Below are 17,150 nucleotides of genomic sequence, written 5' to 3' on the forward strand. Positions count from 1 at the left end.
TAACATGAAGGACTCTGGACAGCACTGAAGGTCCTGGGCTCCTGTCAGGGGAGACATGGAAATTGTCTATAATTGTTTCCTACTACTACACAGTTTCAAACATAAATTGACAAGGAAAGAAATGGTGTACCTTCCCTGAATTGCACAAAGTGGCACAGAGATATTCAGCTTATATACATGTAGGGCCTTGGGTAACATCTAGCCTGGATGCCAGACTATTTCCAGGTCCTACACAGGTCAGCTCTTTGGCTACAGGGCCAATATGAGTTATGACCAACAAATTTTGCCTGTGTTAGACTTTGAGAAAGTCTAGGCAAATGACATACAAAGAGCTCTCAAACAGGTGGAACTTGGGAAGTGTGTGTGCAAAATTCAGCTGTGACAGGTTGTTGTAGTCATAACCTCAATTTTCCTTACTCTTTTCTGCAAGATTGGGTGTATACATATATACAGGGGTTGACAGCCATGTTCATAAATGTGTATTATCCTATGAATATATTTTTTTGAATTTCAGGTCAAAGCACACATGGCCTGACCCCTAATCTGCTCAATAAGTGTGATGGGGTCTTTATAAGCTTGAGGCTACCCACTCAATCATTCATTATATTCATTCTTTATACACTGAACGATTCAGAGGTCTATGACCTGTTTTTTGGGTGTCCCTTGATACATAAAATGACATCAAAAACACCCGCAAGTTGCCATAAAAACTTCACATGTATTTCAGCACATGGTAAGACACCCAATGCAATTTCAGGGCGCCAAAACTTAAAATATTCTGAATAAGGCAGTCTGTATGATATTGACACATACTGCCCCACATTTGCTTGAGGGTACCCACTCATCCATTCATTTTCATTTTGTCTATAATAAATCATACTCAGGTCATGGACCTGTTTTTTTGGGGTGTCCCTTGGTACATAAAAAGGCATCAAACAAGCCCACAGGTTGCCATAAAGTCAGCACATGGTAAGACATCCAATGCAATTTCAGGGTGCCAAAACTTGAAATATTCTGAATAGGGCTACCCATTCATTTTCAGTTACCAGTAGTCTAGGATACTAGTAAATCATACTGAGGTCCATAACCTGTTTTTTCGGGTGTCCCTTGGTACATAAAAAGACATCAAAACATGCCACAAGTTGCCATAAAAACTTAACATGTATGTCAGCACGTGTTAAGACATCCAATGCAATTCCAGGGCACCAAAATTTGAAATATTCTGTATGATATTGACACATACTGTCCCACATTTGCTTGAGGGTTAAAAAAAACACTCATCCATTCATTTTCATTTTGTCTATAATAAATCATACTCAGGTCATGGGCCTGGTTTTTTTTGGGGTGTCCCTTGGTACATAAAAAGACATCAAAAACACCCGCAGGTTGCCATAAAAACTTTACATGTATGTCAGCAGGTGTTGATAACGCCTGCTTCATCCCCTATCACCCGCACGCAACCACCGCGGGAAATTGGCACGGGGAAGAAATAAGCCGCCGAAAAACCTGTAACGTCTTTTATCAGGTGCCAGCGCGTTTGAAGTAGGTGCGGACGGCTTTCCCAACGACGCGTGTGACCATTAACGGACCGCCTGAGGGTTTATTTGGCTTGGGGAGGGGAGTCCATGGATTACTTTACACCCAGTAATAATGCGATCATTTCTTCACGGCAGGCGCTCAGCTAAGGGGCAGGATCACGCTCCGTTTCCCAATTTTCCACGCATCGTACTTGTATGGATCCGCGCTAAATCTCCGGCGCTGTGTTATAGGAGTTACGACGCACATTCATTTCAATGAACTGCTCTGATTTCGTGACCTGCAAAAGGCACTGAGGCTCGTTCTTCAGTGGTATTGAGCGACGTGTCAAATACATTTTCTACATCGAGATGTGTTGCCTTTTACTTTAACTGAAATTCAATAGGTCTTCCTTCTCTCTAGACTTGGCACACAAAGAATATACTTAGTCAGGATCCTTCTCAAATTCTTAGCTTCCAAATAAAGAGTGAGGAATGGGTTCGTTTTCTTCTGTGAAGTGTCCTTTTCAGTTGTCAAGTGCCGTTTTATGTTTGATATCATCTCATCATCAAATCCCCTGCTATTGACTTCTTTAATACAAGCTGCGGATGACAAACTTCCCACTTTCCTTTCATTTTCTTAATGCCTAGAGCTGAAAAGGCACAACCAGGCACTTTCTTCAATGGTATTGAATGGTGTGTCAAATACACTGTCAATGTTCAGCTGTCTTTCTTTCTCAGTTTTACTCCAATCAATACAATCTTTTGACTTCTTTCTTGGCAACTCACCAACAATGAAGGCTATACTACCTAGAATCATTCCCAAATTCTTTGTCTATCTATAAAAAGACAGGCATGGGTTGCTTTCCTTTCAAATGGTGTGTCAAATACACTGTCAATGTTCAGCTGTCTTTCTTTCTCAGTTTGACTTCAATCAATACAATCTTTTGACTCCGTTCTTGGCAACTCACCAACAATGAAGGCTATACTACCTAGAATCATTCCCAAATTCTTTGGTTCCCTATAAAAAGAAATTTAGTCATGGATTTTGCTGTCCTTTATCAGCTTTTACCATCTGTTCAGGTCTTTGACGATCTGTTATGTTATACAAAGCTCATTCTAATGAACTGTTGTTGAGAGTTATAAGGAAAAGAAACTGCCAAGATCATTCTCAGTTACATATATTGACTTCTTTGGCCATTAGCACACTACTAAAGTGGCTGTTTGGCAGCAGGGAAAAGGTTAAACTTTAGGCCACTGAAGTCGCCGTTTGGCTACCAATTCGGAGTCTGTAATGGGTTGCTATAGGGTTGGGCAGCAGGGAGAAGATTAACCTTTAGCACACTGAAGTAGCACATTGGCTGCCAATTCTCTATTGGCTATGGGGTTAGGCAGCAGGGAGAAGGTTAATGTCAGTATATGAAGAAAAATATCCCACTTTTCTGCCATTTTTCTACTTCCTGGCAGACAGCCCTGATTTCAGACCTTTAACTTTAAGACCATAACAATGGTTTGCTACAAAACAGCAGACTGAATCGTATGCCAGAAGATTTAGCCAGGACACAAATTTGAGTCTAATAGAAACTGTCATTTGAACTCACCTTCATGACATGAGCGCACGTAACACAGGAAGGCTGAGAAGAAGAAGAGAGCACAGAGCAGCTCTGCCCTCCCCACCACTCCTGCAACCTGGCAAGAAAAACATCACATAGAAACATTAGACAACTTAGACATACATCTACATGTAATTCACTGGAAAAAGAAATCAACCACTAACAGTTACTGTTCCTTAGTTTAAAAGTCCATCTGTGTTGGTAGAAATCATACATTATGACAATTTTTATTGACACAACATTGAGACTGACTAACAGTAACTGAAAGAGATTGACACAACATAGTGAGGCAAGGTTGAGCCAAGGAGGTTATAGGCACTTGGTTGAAGTGTAAATTCCTACACAGAAATTGGAATTTTTAAAACCCAAATTTTCAACTGTCCATCTCCAGCTAGAGGAATAGACTTACTAGAAGCCATAAACTTTCTGCAAATCAATTTTTAGTATGATCCATTACATGTACTGTCGAGTCATAATCTGTCTGTCAAATAATGAGCAATCCATCGCTTCTGTGACACTACATGTGCGTTGTAAAAAGACTGGAGTTATATACACTCAGTCCAATATTTGTGTTGGAGATAACAGTTCAACCTTGCTTCAAACACAAACTGTACTAACGATGACACGGACAAGTGTAAGTGATTGAGGGTTGGGAGTATCAACCTAAGTTGGGACTTCCTGCCTAAAAAAAACTTCTTACCAAGACTGACTGTGATCGATGGGAGTATCAGAATGTGTCAGCTTCCATAAAGCAACACATACGTTTGGATATGAATTGGAATTAGTCAAACGGCATAACAGCCAGTAGGAATACCACACTAGCTTTGCAGGCATTATATGATGGCAGTAGTCTGTTATAGCAATTTTCCAGGGAGGCGCAGAAAGGGAGATGTAACAAAGTTACATTTTTGTTGGAACGATTCTTTATAATGCATGAATGAAGGTTAGACATTCAGACATTCGGGTAATAAGATATGCCAAAAAGCAGTTACTCAAGCAACTGGATATGATTTTGGAAATGGTCAGACGTTACTTATTGAGTAGATAACTGCTTTTTGAAGAAGTTACAGAAGACATTTTTGAGACCAAATCATCTCAATTTTGCTTACAGAACTTTCACCTATAAAGCAGTTTTACTTTGAATTCCATGTTTGCATTTTGGTGTTTCACATCCAATTGTTGTGTTAGACAACAATTCAGTTGTTTGACTGGCACAACCTAAATTACTAAGAAAAGAAAGCTCTCTGCTATCATCACATCTGTGCAAATATTTCATTAACTTTGGCTGAATACTTCAAGCCAAAAGATTATACTCTAGCCTGACGTTGGTATTTTTCCACTTCAGAAGACACAGACTAAACTTGATCTACAGAAGGAAAGGCAACTTCAGGCTGTGTTTGTCAGCAAACTGTTTCATCATGTTGGCAGGATTGGGAAGTAGATCTAGAGCTAGTCAGTATTGCCCTGAGGAAAGTAACAGTATGTCTAGACTGAAACATTAGAAGCAAATAACTCTAAAATTGCTTGTGTGGAAAGTAACTCAATACTACAATATCACTAGCAATAGTCTCCCATTTTGACTGGAGGCCAGGACTTGGCATATGTCAAGTAAGTCAAGAATAAAATAAATACTAATAGTCTTGGGAAACACCTATGGCTGTTGATCTAAGCCTTACCATGTCTGGGGCCTTGAGGCGAAGATTTGGTGTGTTTCAACAAAACAAAAGGGAGAAAGACAGCAAAAAAAGTAATCCAAAAGCACTCTGCTTTCCGATGTGCATTATCTCTGCTTACTCCTGATAATGTTGATCCAAGTCTTACAGTGTCTGGTACTTTAAGCTCCTGCACTCGGACTGTCACACATTCAGAACCTTCCCCCAACCACCAACCAAAAAAGGTTGGCTGATGAAGTTTGGGAGCAGTCTGACCAGATTTAGGTCACTACTACACTTAGTACTATCTTTTTTATACGGATCAAATCGAATTTGAATTGTAAATTAGAGTTAAATTTGGGAGGGACATCATCTACCAACCTTCGACCCAGTGTTGACGTAACACTTCAAAGAAGCCATGTGACAAGCTTCACTGGGTCAGTCTACTGAGGAAGACCAGAGTGACTGGTCGAAAGCTCTAGGTGAGAGAACTTTCTTGTGTTGGATCAAAAGTTTTAACTTTAAACATGTAACTACCAACACAGATGAACTTTCACAATAACTTGTTTTTCTAACTTTTTCCTGCATTTTAAATTTTCAAACTGACTTTTTCAACATTTCATTTTTAAACTGACTTACACTCTCTGTATGTACAGGATGGACAGCGAACAGCATGGCAGCGAGGAGACTGGCCCTCGGAGCTGCGAAGATCCGTCTCCCCGACATATCGTGTCGAACTCCACCGAAGATGACGGAAAACACGCGCAGCAGTTGTACGCAGATGGCAGCATGGAGTAGCAGGTTCACCGCGTGGAACGACCATGGCTGGGACAGACCCCCCGCAAACCAGTGGTTCAGTCTGTGGAGAAATGCAGCAAGATTAGAATATAGTACATGTATATTGTAATGTTAGGAGACTACATTTGTACATTGTACATGTGTAAGACAGTTGTACGCAGATGGCAGCATGGAGAAGTAGGTTCACAGCGTGGAACGACCATGGCTGGGACAAACCCCCCGCAAACCAGTGGTTCAGCCTAAAGACGAAGGCAGCCAGATTAGTGCATTAGATATTACCATGTTAGAAAAATATCTGTACATTTGTAAGACAGTTGTAGAATGTATGTAGATGGCAGCATGGAGCAGGAGGTTCACAGCGTGGAAAGACCATGGCTGGGATAAACCCCCCGCAAACCAGTGGTTCAGTCTGTGGATACATAAATGCAGCAAGATTAGTGTACAGTACTTGTTGTAATGTTAGCTACTACATGAACATATTTGACAAAGTTGTATGCAGCTAGATGGCATCGTGGAGTAGCAGGTTCACCGCGTGGAACGAGCATGGCTGGGACAAACCCCCCGCAAACCAGTGGTTCAGTCTGTGGAAAGATGTGAGATGTACAATGTACAAAATGTATAAAATATTGCTGTGTTAGGAAACTACATTTGTACATGTCATATACATGTGTAAGACCCAAGACAGTTCTATATAGATGGCAGAGTGGAGTAGGATGACCATGGCTGTGACACCACAGATTGTGATAAAATCACAATCTTGCTAACACAAGGTTACATACAGAGATGTTCCCTTAGTACCTTTTCCACTCTGACAGTTATCAAACCTATCAAACTTTCTTCTTTAGTTAGCTTGGAATAATGAGAAAAGTAACACTCTTTCTCCTATTTATTGCAAGAAACTTTAAATAGAAAGAGTTTTACTTTTCTATCCAGCTTGTTCACAGTCAAGTTAATAAAAGTGCTAAGACTCCACGATAGGCCTACCTGTGGAGGGTATTCTGAAAAATGACCAGCTCTAGGCCAGGCTTCAAAACCCAATCTTGTGACCCAGAGGCAGGATTAGTGACTCTTAGACCACTATGTACAGTTGTGCATGCACTGCAATATTAGCAGGGCTCAAAAACAGCTTTTTCAGCATCCCTGTAATTCTGGTGCAGATAATATCTTGGAGGAGATAACCCTTATATAATGAGCGTACAAATTGGCAAATATGTCAAAGAAAGTTTAGACCTTACCATACCAGTAGTGTAAAAGATACGTTAAACTCAACATAATGAATATATTTACTAGTATCCATAGAACTGAATGTATAACGGATAACCTGTACATACAGGTGGTATTATCATCCTGACTGTACAATGTAAGTTCTCTGCTGTTTTCAATGGTGTTACAAATACAAGGAAGTTTTTGACCACATTTGGTCATAACTCATAATCATATGTCCCCCTAGTGTCCCAAGGGACCAGTGCAGGTTAGGTGCAGGTTCAATGTAGACATCAGAAACACCCGCACAGCTTCAACTTTACCTGCACTAACCTGTATATACCCAGTACTACATGGACTGGTGCAGGTTAGGTGCAGGTGAACATCAGAAATACCTGCACAGCCCCAATTTTACCTGCACTAACCTGCATATACCCAGTACATGGACCAGTGCAGGTTAGGTGCAGGTAGACATCAGAAATACCTGCACAGCTCCAATTTTACCTGCACTAACCTGCATATACCCAGTACATGGACCAGTGCAGGTTAGGTGCAGGTAGACATCAGAAATACCTGCACAGCTCCAATTCTAACTGCACTACATGTACCCTTCATATGCAGGTGGTATTTCCAGCCCTGATTTGCAAACGAGAGGGTTATGCTCATCCCTAGCATGTAATTTGATCCAACCTTGTACAGGTACAGGAGAGGTTAAAGACTTTATACACCGAGAAGATTGAATCGAAGATTGAATCCGCCCTAATTTGCCTCAGAAAATGAAGTCAGTTACGGAGAAGAACAAAAATTAAGTCAGTGTAATTGCGTCTTAAGAATTCTGACCCCTGAACAACAGTAATTCCCAAGGCCTGCTTTCTGCCTCGGAAGTAAAAACAAGACATCGAAAATCAAGTCAGGTTCAGAGGAAGATGAGGCCTAGGAAAAAAAATTCTGTTTCCTGTTTCACGGCCGACCCTAGAAAAAACTACCAAAGCTGGCCTTTTTTGTGGACCTTTTCTAGCTCCATGATCTGACACCTAAGTGATAAAACATTGTACATCCGATTCAGTTTTCCAACATTGACTTTGAAAATATGCGTCCTAATGCAACTGTTCTACTGTATTGTAATCATATGTTGGATCACTTGACATCACCAAAGTCTGATTAAAAAAACGAAGGAAAAAAAGATAATCCCTACCTACCAACCCTAAGTTTTTCGGGGCTGAAACAGGAAACACAGCATTTTTTCCTAGGCCTTAGCTACATGTAGAAGAGTATAATTATACAGAAGCTCCAAAAATGTTGCCATCACACGAAAGCACTTCCCAACACCTGCTTCTAGCTATAAGTATAACAGGTAGAAACATCAATTCAGCATCTACAAAGTAGCTAGATAAATTGCCTCCATGCACAGAAGCCATTCCTACAATCCTAGGATTTGCTTCAATCTGTCTTGAGTTGTAAAACGGTTCTTGTTTGCAACTCAGAAATTGACTCAGTCTCAGATAAGAAAGTCAGCATAATGCTGTTTTGCAGACACAAAAAGCAATTTCCGAGATACGCTACTAGCCATCAGGAGTTAACTTGGGTAAAATTCCCCCAAATTTGTTTCCAAAAATTAAGTCAGCTTCAGACACGAAAGTCTGCGTAATGGAGCTTAAGAAATCTGGCCACACGCAAAAGCAATTCCCCAGACCGGCGTTCCGCTATGAGGGGTTGGAACTGTAGCAAATTGTGGCAGTGAAAATCAATTTTGTCGCCATAAAACCTGCGTCGGCACACCTGCTACCTGTGGGGTAACGACTGGACTGGGAGCCGCGCTGGTGTCGGGTTACTGAGACACTCCGCTAACGGAGGGGATAGTTATTACACTAATGAAGTCAGGATTAGGGTCTAGTAACTGGAACTTTGTTGGATGTATGGATGTGTAGATGAATGATTGGTTGCTTGCTTGCTTGCTTAGTTGGTTAGTTTCTTGCTTGGTTAGTTGCAATTGGTTGGCATGTAACTTACAGGACAACTCGAAATGTTGTACAAATGTAGCTAGATCTTTTTTTAACTTGTTGGTTGGTTGGTTGGTTGCTTGCTTGGATGGTTGGTTAGTTGCTTGTTACACCTGCTACCTGTGGGGTAACAACTGGACTGGGAGCTACGCTGGTGTCGGGTTACCGAGACACTCCGCTAACGGAGAGGATAGTTATTACACTAATTAAGTCAGGATTAGGGTCTAGTAACTGGAACTTTGTTGGATGGATGTGTAGATGGATGGTTGCTTGCAAGCTTGCTTGGTTACTTCTTGGTTAGTTGGATGGTGTGTAACAGGACAGCTTGGTTGGTTGGTTGGTTGGTTGGTTGGTTGGTTGGTTGGTTGGTTGGTTGGTTGGTTGGTTGGTTGGTTGGTTGGTACATTTACATGTATGTTACAGTACATTTGGTTGGTTGGTTGGTTGGTTGGTTGGTTGGTTGGTCGGTCGGTCGGTCGGTCGGTCACTTGCTTGCTTGCTTGGTAGTATGGATGGTTGTTTGGTTGGTGGCTGCTTAATTGGTATCATTAACATCTAACAGATGGCTAAACTATTAACGACTAGTCTAAATTTCTAAGACATTTTTGTTTGGGCTGGATACTTACCTTCGTTCAGTCTATTAGTACATGTATATGACCAACCCTGCATAGCTGAGTACTGTTACAGTAGGTTTTGCAAATTGCAAAACACCACAAATTTGCAGCTAGCGTTAAACTATATGGCAAGGAGCCAATACTGAATCAGCCTGCTACAAAAGTAAAAGGTTATGGATAACAACGCTTCTAATACATCATGGTTAACAGAAGACAATATTTGTATGAATATATCATTATCATCCTTTGTTAGATGTGCCCATTTTTGTTCTAACTGTATTTCAACAAGAAAGGTAGATCGTAGCTCAAATTTGCAGCTAGCCCTATTAGCAAGATGCCCAACACTGAATCAGCCTGCCAAAGTAAAACTACTAAAAGGTTATGGATAACAACGCTTCTAAGTAACTTTATACGGCTGAACGGAGCCAAGAAAAGGGCGACATTATGAAAATCAATGAATCCATCTGCGATAATCCCGAAACATAAAGCCCGTATTGATTGAGAGGTGGATACTTGCGACCTGTGGCCCGAACACTCATCCGTTTGGAACGCGAAATCGAACGACGTTAATTGAAAACTCGTCTGGCTAATGAGCAGGACCAGACAGGGCTCACGTGTTGCCGTGAGGTCAGCTTCATTCCACCGGGCGCTTTCATCAATTTGGAAACACCGTGGCAATTTGGAAAATGTCATCATATAATTTGAAATTTTGATGAGAGTTTTACTACGTTCTCTCTCTGTCTTTTTCTAATATCTTCCATGCATTGAAAATCTTATTAACTTGTCTATTATCTTATTAGTTATACATGTATGTACAGATAAGTTTGGAAACACGGTGGCAATTTGGAAAATGTCATCAAAAATAATCTGATGAGAGCTTTACTAACTAAGTTCTCTCTTTTTCTATCTTCCATGCAAAGAAAAATTATTGATTTGTCTATTATCTTATTAGTTATATGTAAAATTTGGAAACACCATGGCAATTTAGAAAATGTCAATAAATAATTTGATTTTCCCTAACTAAATTCTTTCTTTCTCTCTTTCATTCTCCATGTATTGGAAAACTTTATTAACTTTCCTATTATCTTATTAGTTAAATGTACAGAGAAGTTTGGAAACACTGTGGCAATTTGGCAAATGTCATCGTAAATAATTTCATAAGAATTTTCCTTACTAAATTCTTTCTTTCTCTCTTTCCATGTTAGAAAATCTTATTAACTTGTCTATCATCAGATTCTTATTGTCTTCATCAGAAGGACTATGAAACACGGTGGCAATTTGGAAAATGTCATCGCAAATAATTTGATAAGAATTTTGCAAACTAAGTTCTGATTTGGAAACTGACGTCGTAAATAATTTGATAAGAATTTTCCCTAAGTAAAGTCTTTCTTTCTCTCTTTCATTTTCCTTGTATTGGAAAATCTTATTAACTTGTCTATTATCATATTAGTTATATGTACAGAGAAGTTTAGAAACACCGTGGCAATTTGGAAAATGTCATCCTAAATAATTTGATAAGAATTTTCCTTACTAAATTCTTTCTTTCTCTCTTTCCATGTTAGAAAATCTTATTAACTTGTCTATTATCTTATTGTCTTCGTAAGAAGGACTATGAAACACGGTGGCAATTTGGAAAATATCATCGTAAATAATTTGATAAGAATTTTGCAAACTAAGTTCTGATTTGGAAAATGACGTCATATTCGTAAATAACTTGATTAGAATATTCCTAACTAAGTTCTCTCTTTCTCTCTCTCTCTTTCCATTTTCCATGCATTGGAAAATCTTATTAATTATATGTACAGGGAAGTTACATAATTTCAAAGAGATTATGATACATGTATGGCAGCTACAGTATTCCAGGCTTGCAGATCTGGTTAATATACAATGTATTTTTCACCGCTGGACCGGTAAATGAAATGATGGTATCCTTAAATGTATTTCTGTCATAATTGAATTGAATTGAATTTCTTTATTCCAGTACATTGAACTATACATGCATAGCAACATGACACATACATACTGTTCATACAAATAGATTTTCCAATAAAGTTGTTCCTGTAAGGACAGTCAAGACCGTAAAGCCATTTTATGACTCTGTTACGGTGTTGAATATGAATAATGTTGATACACTCAGTCGTAAAGATATCATACTTTCAAGGTGACCAAATCTTGTAAATCGCCAGAGTCTTTCCAACAATGTAATAATGCTTATACGTTTGGTCATAAAGTCTTAAAGATACGACTTTCACGGTAACTGGATCTTCTAAATTGCCGACGTCTTTCCAACCATCCAAAGTGACGGATGATAGTTGAATAAAACGTCCCTGGTTTCAGACTAATGGCACTAAGATCACAAGACAGAAATCCCGGCGGAGCCTTCATTTTCTTCTTGGCAGGCTTCTAAATCCATCAGGACTTGTGCTGACTAAGGAGGGTCTGCATGCCCTTTTTTGTAAGGGGTAATCAGGCCTTTTTAGACTTTGTAATTCGTAGGCAGCCTCCGCAAAAATCAACGTAATTCGTAACAGGACATTAGCCGCAAATCGTAAAGTCGTAATCAGCTCTGAGATGTTAACGTAATTCGTAATCGGCGGCGAAAATTTTGCGTAATTCGTAATCACTATCCCCCCATGCAGGCCCTCACTAAGGCCCACTGAGGAATGGTCCAGGGGGATTTGCAATCAGCAATGGTCAGTTGAGTGGGGGGATCTTGTTGTAAGGCCAAGCCAGTCCAATTTGATGGTCCATGTCGCTGGCAAAAAAATGTTGCTTGTTTCCTATCATAGGCTAGCCTGGGTTCCAGACCCAGAGCACACTGGACACAAAGTATCTCAGAGATACTTCGTGTCCAGTGTGCTATGGGTCTGGCCACCATGCAGGCTCATCATAGGCTGGTTCTAGCTAACATAACTTGTTTTGGGACTACTTCAAACATGTGATGAGCATGACAACAAAAAAGATCATGAAAATGATCATCTAGAATATTTCTTTTGTTTGTCAGCCCTAAACTTGTATAATTGGACGCCTTGAAAATCCCCAAGAACCACTGAAATAAATTGGCGATGCATAATTAGGGTCCTGCTAGGGCCACTAGACCTGAGGAATATGTAATCAGCCTGGTCAGTCTGGTGTGGGGATCCAGGCTTAGGACAACCAAACTTTATTTCATGCACGACATACTTTACAGACCCCAGAACTGATATATAGGTCTGGACCAGGACAGCAAAACTGATGGCAGGGGAGGGGGGCAAGTGATGAAGCTAGGAGTGACTTGTGTAGTGTGGGGGAAGACTTGGGCAGGAGAAAAGGCTTGAGTTAGCCAGACTGTTTCCAGGGCCTACACAGGCCAGCTTCAAGTCTCCAGGGCCTAAATTTTACCACATTGTCTCTCAGTCAGTTTATAACTTATAACTCTACATTGTGTATGCCAATATTCCTTGGGAGATTTTTGTCCCTGGAGCTGAGGAGCTGGCCTGTGTAGGGCTAGGATGATCATAGATCAGGACATACAAACTTTATTTCATGCACGACATACTTTACAGACCCCAGAACTGATGTATAGGTCTGGAGACTTTACAGGAGAAAGGAGCAGGACAGGGAGACTAATAGCAAGGGGATATGGAGCAGGGAGGACTGCAATAGAGGGGAGAAGACTGCACAAGTCACTTTCATTTGTCATTCAAGGACATCCAGGGCCTACACAGGCCAGCTTCTTGCCTCTAGGGCCTACATGCCTCAAAGTAAATTTCACCACAGACACACTGTTTCTCAGGGTATAACTTAGGGAGTCTATGCTAATATTTCCTTGGTAGCTCGTTGTCCCTGATCTGAGCTGATCTATATGAGGAGCTGGCCTGTGTAGGGTGATCCCAGTTCAATGAGGACAGGCAAACTTTATTTCATGCACGACATACTTTACAGACCCCAGAACTGATATATGGGCAGCAGGTCTTTATAGGAGAAAGGAGACTGATGGTAGGGGATGGGGGTAAGTGATGAAGTTAGAAATGTAGGAGAGACTGGGGTATAAGGGGGAAGACTGCACAAGTCACTTTCATTTGTCAGACAAGGACAGGAGAAAAGACAGGCTGTTACCAGGGCCCATACAGGCCAGTTCCTCGACTCTAGGGCCAATATGCCTCAAAGAAAATTTCACCACAGACACCTTGTCTCCTTCTGAGCTTGTTGTCCCTGGGGCTGAGGAGCTATCTGGCCTGTGTAGGGCTAGGGGCATCCCAGCTCATCAGGACACAAACTTTATTTCATGCATGACATACTTTACAGACCCCAGAACTGATATATAGGTCTGGAGACTTTACAGGAGAAAGGAGCAGGACAGGGAGATTAATAGCAAGGGATATGGAGCAGGGAGGACTGCAATAGAGGGGAGAAGACTGCACAAGTCACTTTCATTAGTCATCCTAGGGCAGGAGAAAAGGCTTGAGTTAGCCAGACTGTTTCCAGGGCTTACACAGGCCAGCTACTCGACTCCTGGGCCAACAGACCCTTTACCCTGTTTCTCATGGTATACCTCAGAGTCAGAGAGTCTAGACTAAAATTTACTTGAGAGCTTGTTGTCCCTGGAGCTGAGGAGCTGGCCTGTGTAGGGGGATCCCAGCTCAGGACATACACATACACACTTTATTTCATGCACGACATATTTTACAGACCCTAGAACTGATATATAGGCCATGGGTGACTTTATACTATTATAGGAGAAAGGAGCAGGACAGCAAGACTAATGGGAGGGGAGGGGGGCAAGTGATGGAGTTCAGTTGGGAAGGACAGGGTAGAGGGGGGAAGAGTGCACAAGTCAGTTTCATTTGTCATTCAAGCATAGGAGAAACGGCTTGAGTTACCCAGACTGTTTCCAGGGCACACACAGGCCAGCTCCAGGGCCTAAACATGCCTCAAAGGAAAGGAAATGCCCCTATTTCTCAGGGTACGAGAAGAATATGTTGGCCCTAGCCTGGAGCCAAAGAGCTGGCTTGTGTACTCTAGGTCCTGTAATGCCCCAAGACTTTGGCTGGCCAAGCACATCATACAAAAGGTTGGGGAACAGAAAAAAGGACAAGGAAAACTGGGCCAGAACACAAGGGAATGTTATCAGCACATTCTCCAGACCCTTTGCCAATATGGGCAGGATCAGTACTCAGCCCATGGGAGCCAAGGTATTGTATGGTACAAGGAAAACAACATCTACAATTCGATCTTCCAATGTTGTCGATTTCCATTAGAGTAGATATCATTCAAAAGAACTACAGAACAGGAACAAGAAAAACTGGGACAGAGCACAAGGGACATTATTGGTGCCTACAGGGTATTTTCTAGCCCACCTGGCCTTTCTAAGGGATAATGGATACTAGAAATCAGGCAAATATTGTGCGAGTACAGTAAGGATAACTGTGTGAACAAATGAAGCCCTACAGTGACCAAACTCTTGTGGCAAATTATTCTCTAATTTAGGTAAACCGTACAACTTTTCACCCTGCACTGTCAAGTCTGGTGGAGACTAGGCATAGACTAAGAAAACAATCACTTCAAAACACACTATACCTTAAGTTAAATCTTCAGGCTTACATCTGACTTCAGCCATTGCCAAATTGCATTTAAGTGTTGTCATTTTATTTTTAGTAAAAAAAAGGAAACAAGAAAGGCAAAACAAGGCCAGCACACAGGGGATGTAGCCTGGATGTTCTGACTGGACACAGGGCATCTGTAAGTGTCAATCTCCCCACCTGTTTCCCCTCATTACAACTCCTCAATTACTTCAACTCTCCTGGGAGAGAAGGAGGAGAAAGTGATTTGTAAGGAGGGTTTGAAGACTGTGAGAAGACAGCCAATTAGAATTGTCTTGGGAAAAACATGGAGGTTTAAAAAGCCTCCTTGGGAAAAAGTATCCAGACCTTTGTAGGGTCAAAATACTTTCTCTCTTGGTACATAAACAATACTTTATTGATACAACAAAAGTACAGTGACTTCTGTAAAGTCTATACATACTGACAAATACCTGGGTAGTGGGTACAAAAGAATTAACCTATGTAAGTACAACTACAAGACTATACAAATCATCATGTTGAGTATGGCATGTCACATATACTACTTGTTCTAAGGTCTAAACTTTCTTTGATATATTTACCAATTTGTACACAAAATAAGGTTATCTCCTTCTAGAATGTACAAAATCACACATCGCCGAAATTTCCACCTGCCATATAATCAGAGTTGTCTGGTCTGTAGAGACAGTATAAGGACATTTGTAGGGTGAGAAATAGTTTCTTTTTTTGTTACCGATAGTTCGGTACCTTAAAAACAGTGACTGCATGCGCAGGTAGTGATCAATTTTAGCTGCCACTTAGTGAAATTGCCGAGATTGTACGTTAGGATGCTCTAATTTGTCTAATTTGCTCAAATTACCGTAATTTCAGACTGGCAAACGAGCTGGGGCGTCGAAAACTGTCAGACTTGATGTATATGGAGCATCCATGTCTGGTCTACATGAAGTTGATCAATCTATTGATTAATTGATAACTGATCACTGAAAAGAGAGTACAGAGTGTAGACAGAGCAATTGACTTCAGAAATAAAAATAGATTGTTTGCAATCTAGTACCTCATTTAAGGGGGTCCAAAATGTAATCATTTTGAGGTCTCGTCAAGACCTGCCCACCTACCAATGAACAAGACAATCCATTAAAGCTTTCTCAAGTTATTGCGTTGACACACACAAACACACTACAGAAACTTCTAGGCAAAGATAGAAAGAAGATTCCTCCTACTCACCTGAAAGTGAGCACAGTCAGTGGTCTGTAGGAGTTGTGGCTGGTCTTAATTACTCGCCAGGTTCTTCCCCCAGATTAGAACACACACACACACACACACACATGTCTACATGTATACAAAAACTAGCCTTCTTCGCAAAGGTAAAAGAAGAATTATCCTCCTCACCTAAATGTGAGCACAGTGAGCGGCCTGTAGGACTTGTGGCTGGTCTTACTGGCCAGGTTCTTCCCCCAGAAGTCATGCTGGAACAGTTCCCACACCGGCGTCTCTGCCAACAGGTCCTTATTGTTCACGATCGCCTCCGAATCGTCGAACAGAAACTCCCCGTCCCACGATCTCCAGAAACACAGGAGCGCAAACACACAAACAGTCACTGACGCCTTCTCTATGGACAGTTTAGGAACAGGTAAAAATCTGTCCCACTCAGGAGCTGGTTTCTTCTCCTTCTTGTGCGAAAATTCATCGCTTGAGCTGGAGGTTTTCCTGTTGGCTGGTTGGTGGTGGCCAGAGATTCCGTTAGCAGCTTTGTGGTGTCTGTATGTGGTCATTATTTATCAGTTACTTCTATACTGCAGAGTATGTCCATGAGGTATGTGATGGCAGCAGCTTCAAGAGTTTTGTGGTAAAGTCACCAGGTTTCAACCTCACTCATGGCAGCATTTTGATGTCAATTATGGCTGAGTATTGCACATTGTCGCTCTGTCAGTGTTTCTGTAGTGGCATAAAGACAAAACAAGAAGAACAGGTTTAGGTATTGAAAAGATAACAATAAAGTAAGATATTTTGTTTACGTGAAGTTTGCTGAACCATAATGATAAGGTTAGTGCTCTAACAAGTGTAACGAAGTGACAATACAGATGTACATAGCAGAAAGCACAAGACAAAAGCAAAAAATCTTTCAAATACAAAATGTATAAGACGTTACCTTGTATATTTTGACACAATTACTACTACACGTATTAGCCTAGATA

At 41.0% G+C, this 17,150-nt stretch overlaps 1 long non-coding RNA gene and 1 pseudogene across 1 annotated transcript; both read right to left on the reverse strand.

Annotated features, from left to right (window-relative positions):
• Nucleotides 1-8: 8 nt before the first annotated feature.
• Nucleotides 9-5,478, reverse strand: LOC109481525. Its single transcript, XR_002140905.1, has 3 exons — nucleotides 5,419-5,478; nucleotides 3,116-3,203; nucleotides 9-41 (listed from the first exon to the last, which is right to left on the reverse strand). It is a non-coding gene; the product is annotated as an uncharacterized LOC109481525 (long non-coding RNA).
• A 10,862-nt stretch (nucleotides 5,479-16,340) lies between these two features.
• On the reverse strand, nucleotides 16,341-16,885 carry LOC109481020 (annotated as a pseudogene).
• Between the last annotated feature and the right edge of the window lie 265 nt (nucleotides 16,886-17,150).

The sequence above is a fragment of the Branchiostoma belcheri genome, unplaced genomic scaffold, assembly GCF_001625305.1.
Source record: "Branchiostoma belcheri isolate BF01 breed outbred unplaced genomic scaffold, Haploidv18h27 scaffold109, whole genome shotgun sequence".
In the NCBI taxonomy this organism is placed as follows: Eukaryota; Metazoa; Chordata; class Leptocardii; order Amphioxiformes; family Branchiostomatidae; genus Branchiostoma; species Branchiostoma belcheri.